The following is a 5,990-nucleotide window of genomic DNA, read 5'->3' on the forward strand; positions in this document are numbered from 1 at the left end:
GATAACAACTATCTTTCCTTCAACGACCTTGATATATAGTCACTTATCAAACTCACTGACTTGATACTCATTGTTGTGAATAACCTCATCAAACTTCTCATGCCAGAGTTTCGATGTCTGCTTAAGTCTATATAGAGACTTAATAAGTTTACACACTTTACCAGCTGGAGCATCAAGTCCTTCTGTTTTCTCCATGTAGATCTCTTCTATGAGGTCTCCATTGAGAAAGATAGTCTTCACATCCATCTGATGTATAACGAACCCTTTTATCGCCACCCATACGATAAGCACTCTGATGGTAGTGACCCTACAAATTGGTGTATAGATATCAAAGAAATCTATTCATTCTCTCTGAGAGAATCCTTTCGCCACCAGTCTTGTTTTGTACTTCTCAATAGTACCATCAGGACGAAGCTTTTTCTTAAAGATCCACTTACAACTGATAGGCATAGCACCTTCAGGTACATCCACCAACTCCCATGTGTGATGTTGGATCGATGAATCCATCTCATCATCTATAGTTTCTTTTCACAGGAGAGCGTCCGTTGACTATATTGATTTTTGGAAAGTCTGTGGGTCTCCTTCCATATTATAGGTGATGAAGTCATCTTCAAAATCTTTTTATCTCCTGACACGCTTGGAAGGTAGTTTGGTAACTCCTTCATCATTAACATTTTCAGTAACTCGTGAAACTGGCTCTTCTGGTGCATCTGACATACTAGCATTTTTTGCTATATCTTTGAATAATAAACCTTTATCTTTGATAAACTTATCCATAAAGAATTCTGCATCCCGAGCTTCAATGATAAAGTTGGTTCAAAGGTCCAGGAACCTGCAAGCATCACTATCTTTAGCAAAGCCAAGAGACACACATCTGTTTGCCTTTGGTCCGAGCTTAGGTTTTTTGATATCTGGAACTCGAACATATGCCAGACACCCCCACACTTTAAGATTATCTAAAGGATCTGGATATTCTAACCATAACCGATGAGGAGTATTATCAGTTTTGGAATAAGGTACTCTATTCAGAATCGTTTGTCATCAGCAAAGCCTCTCTCCAATAGCAGGTAGGTAGACCAGATGTGATTAGCATGAAATTCACCATCTTGGTCAATGTGTGATTCTTCCTTTCTACAATTCTATTAGATTGTGGAGAATATGGAACCGTAGTTTCAGCAATGATTCCATGCTCCTTGAAGTATGCTTCTGACTCCTTAGATCGGTACTCTCCTCTTCTGTCGCTCCTGAGCCTTTTCACCTGAAGTCCAAGCTGCTTCTCCACAAGAGTCTGAAACTCAATAAACTTACAGAAGGCTTTATCTTTAGATCGAACGTCAAGGTCAGGTTCCTAGCAAAGCCAGGTGGTTCAACAGAGAGGGAGGGGCTCGAGAGTTCCCTCAGATTCAGTTCTAACTTGAACGGGACTTCAAGTTCCTAAATGGGAGAGCTATGATACAGGTGTATCTTCTTCCTTACTTCGGGAGCTTAGCGATTCTCATGGAAGCTTAAGGATAGATGATTCTTATGGTATCTTAAGAATAGAGACGTGGACAAAGTCATTGAAGGCAGCAACATCGAAGAGTATATGAAAACTATAGGAAAACACTTTGGATTTTTAGCGGTCGACCACACGTGACGCCGAGGTCGACCGCGAACGTGCACAGCTCAGGGAAAATCTCTGGACTTTTTCGCGGTTGACCACGACGTACTTTGCGGTCGATTGTCAAAACATTATAGGCGATTTTGGTCTCGGTCGTTTGCCATGGTCGATCGCGATGTGTTCTGCGATTGACTGCCAAACCCTGTAGTCGATACTGAGTTTCAATTGTTCTGTCCGGTCAACCGCATGTGTCTCTACGGTAGACCGTGAGTCGGGCTGGGCCTGATTTCTAGTTTCCTATTCGTTTTAGGTTTTGTGTTGGATACATATTAAAACATGACTTTTCTAGAGTTTTCTAACCAGATTGTGTTCAGAAAGGAGATCAGGGAGATTGTTCTTTGATCTACAGAGATTGTGAGAGAGAGATTTATAATCTATTATTTCTCATAATCTAGAGAATGTATTTTCCTTCGACCAACTTAATTCTTATGTGTTTTCTTTTATCTTCTTCACAATCCACTCTTGATAATTCCGCGATCAAGAGTGCTCATTCGACGACTCGTATCATGGTAGAAGCAAGAATGATCATCAATGAAGGTGATGAAGTACTTCATGCTACCTCGAGTAACTAAGCTATTGAAATCACAAGTATCTGAGTGAATTAGATCTAATAGGTTGGTGCTTCTTGTGACACTTGGAAATGGCTTCCTTGTCAACTTCGCTTGCACGAAGACTTCACACTTCACAGGCTTGTTACCCCCGCATTTGGAAAGTAATCCTAACTTCTCCATGCTAAACAATTTTTTATAATTTACATGTCCTAGCCTATTATATCATAATACAAAGGAATAAGCAGAAAAGGATACTTCATTTATAACTGATTTGGGTACAATAGTACTGATCTTATACATGCCATCAGTACGATATGTATTGCCAAAATATATTTTCTTAAAAGATATCACAACCTTTCCTCCTTGGAAATCTAACCTCATACTTGTATCATACAGCAGGCTTCCAGAAACTAAGTTTTTGGTAATTGAGGGAACATGTTTCACATCTTCTAATGTGAGAGTCTTTCCTGAAGAGAGAGTTAGCACCATAGTCCCAGTTCCAAGAACAGGAACCACAGAATGATCAGCCATTGACACGTTCTCTTTGGCAGCAACATAAGAAGAGAACAAATCTCTGTTGGAGCAGACATGACAGGTAGCTAGCACCTGTATCTAACCACCAACCAGAGATGTTGCTAGGAGTTGTCACCTGGAAAAGCATAGCCACATAATTATCAACTTGATTAACATTGTGTTTTGTTCTCTTCTTTGGTTCTTTGCAGTCCTTGGCAAAATGCACTTGTTTCCCACAGTTGAAGCATTTGTCACTCTTCTTGAAATCTTTCTTCTGAACATTCAGGTTCTTTGGATTCTGATTCTTCTTTTTGTTAAAAAAACTTCTTTTTCTTGGAATAAGAACTGGTACCCTTCTCAGAGTTAGCAGCTACCATGTTAGCAGACGCCTTCTGCTTAGCAAGGAGCTCATCCTTTATGCGAGTCTGAATCTCGTCCTTGATCCGAATGAAACTCTTCAAATCAGACAAAGTTACCTGTCTTTTCTTTCTTCGAATCTCCTTAGAGAATGACATCCAAGATGGAGAAAACTTGTTGACAATTGTACCATAAATGAAGGTTTGACAAAGATTAATCTTTTCATCCTTCAACTTTATAACAAGCTTTTCAAGCTCTTTGACTTGAGGCAAAATCTCAATGTCATCTTCGAATTTGAAGTCCAGAAACTTGTCAATGAGGTAAGACTTGGAAAGCTTCTCCTTAATCTTGTATTGCTCCTCCAGAGCATTCCAGATTTTCTTTGCAGAGGGCTTGTTGGTATAAATATCTGCCAGATGATCAGCTAGATAGTTAAGGAGAGAACTTCTGCAGAAATTATCATCTTTAGCCTAAGAGGGTTCAAACTTAGAGTCTTCTTTAAAATCGGGTTTCTCCTCAGAAACCACATAGTAGATTTTCAGGAGTTGCATCCCAAAGATCACTTTCCGACTCCATGCGTTAAAGTTAGATTCGTCAAAGTTCTCTAACTTAAGACAATCAACTCCAAGAGTCCTCGCATGATCCATTAGTAGATCGAAAATATTTCTTTAAGTTTATTGGAAATTATGGTTAAATCTAGAATGAAACAGAGAAATTTTGATGTGATGTAATTTTAAACTTTTTGAGTTCACGGTTGTGTGTTTGTGAAATGTTGTTCTTAAAGCAATATTTGGTCTACTCCGATGCAAGGATCCCAAGGCCAAACTGTTCTGGTATACATATACATACGTATATGTGTGTGTATATATATATATATATATATATATATATATAAGAACGTCAATGTGCATGAGTTACGAGTCGTGGACACACTAACCACCAATTAATAATACCAGGATTTGACGAGATCGAGAACGTGTCGCTACATGACAGAGCTAGTTCAGTGATTAGCTATATTGGTAAACCTCTTATGTAATATTTTGCCAAAATTCATCTTATTACGATTTTAATTAATTAGTAGAAGTTGTATAACATGGTTTCATCGCATAGATAAAAATGAGACCTTGTTACCGTCCCTTTTAAAATATACTGCAGTTAGAGTGCAAATTCTAAGCAAGACAATTAAAAATTAATTAAGTTTTGAAATGTATTTTCCATATAAATCAGGCTCCACAAGTAAATTACATTTTGAGCAATAATTATATGTAAGGACTCTATAAATCCACGCTTTAGGGGCTACCACTAGCACATCCCTATAATAAATACCGACTGTTTCTAGTTCGTGACTCAGCTTTCTAACATAAAGGCGCCTCTTCCTCCTCCTGAACTACTACAAGGACTGTTTGATTCTGAAGTGTTTACGTTGAACGCCAGTCCTTGTTGAGTTGCGGGAAGGACGCAACTATCCGAGCCCAACAGGGGTGCCACTCTCTTGTCGTGCTGCCCAACAAAGCCCGGACATGCAACGTGACCAGCAATTGGTCACCACGTGGCCCAGCATTTGGCTGCTACGTGTCGAGAGGATGATCAAATTGGCAAATAGCCCCCCCCCCGCCGGAGCTTGACATTACATCACATCAAAATTTGCTAGTATAGCGTGTTATGTTAGTGTAGTTAGAATAGCAAATATATTTGCAACACGACACAACAAAAGTTGTATGTATCCATACTTATTTTACGAGTTTCATTTTATTTGCTGAGGATTAAACAGTAGAAACACAAAGAAAAATGTAGCAAATCGTGACAAGTATTAGATATACAATTAAATATAATTAGAAAAGGCTAATAGTCCAACATGAATTGTGAGAGGATTAATTAATGGGTTTAAATAATAAATCTTAGATTTTAATTATGATGATGACTAAACATTTATGATACTACTATATAATTAAGCTAAAAAAAACTCCATAGTTAAGTGTGTTTTGGCAAGAGTAATCCTAGGATGAGTGAGCTTCTCGGAAGTTGTAGTGTTGAGTGATGATACTCTTTATATCTATATGGTTTAGACACAAACTATATATATGTCACTACTTTTGATACATATATGTGTCACGGATTTTATGACACATGTATGTGTCACCACTCTCGACATATATATGTGTCGTGAGTTTTGTGGCACATCCTCATATGTTTAGAAAGACGCTCTCCACATATGCTCTCGCCATACTTTTGATATGTATCACGCTCCATTTGTGCGACACAAAAATGGGTTGCGAGTTTTATGACACATGTATGTGTCACCACTCTCGACATATATACTGTTGTGCGCAGCGGAAATTTCGACAGAGTTTCTGGTGCACAATAAGAGAGAAAGATCGATAAGAATTCTTGTTTCTCAAAGGGAATAAGAATCTGAAGCCTAATATCTCATCAAAGTGAGATATTTGCTCTTCCTCTCGTCAGCTCTAGGATTGCACGTCGAGGGATCCTAAAACTATTACAATGGCCACAAACTCAAACAAACCAATTTACGTGGTTCGGCAAACTGCCTACGTCCACGGGGCAAGGAGGGGGAGATCTACTATTAGAGAGAAAATACAATAGGTTTACAATCTCACAAAATAAACCCTCAAACTAACTCTCTAATCTCTCACAAAAACAACCACCAAATAGAATTTTTCTCCTCTGCACTTGTACGCCTCTCTCTCCTGCAGCCGAAACAAAGCACCGCTCACCTAGAGTTCCGTGCACACGCCCTTGCTGCAGTTTTTCCCTTTGACTGCTCTTGCGTCCAAATCAGCCCTTTGCACCTCCTTTTCACCAAAGAAACCCTAGGACAAAAGTCCTTTTTATATGCTGCAGGCTATGAGGAATCGGGTGGGCCTGTGCAAAGAAACGAACCCCTGCGA

The sequence above is a fragment of the Asparagus officinalis genome, chromosome 8 (assembly GCF_001876935.1).
Source record: "Asparagus officinalis chromosome 8, Aspof.V1, whole genome shotgun sequence".
In the NCBI taxonomy this organism is placed as follows: domain Eukaryota; kingdom Viridiplantae; phylum Streptophyta; class Magnoliopsida; order Asparagales; family Asparagaceae; genus Asparagus; species Asparagus officinalis.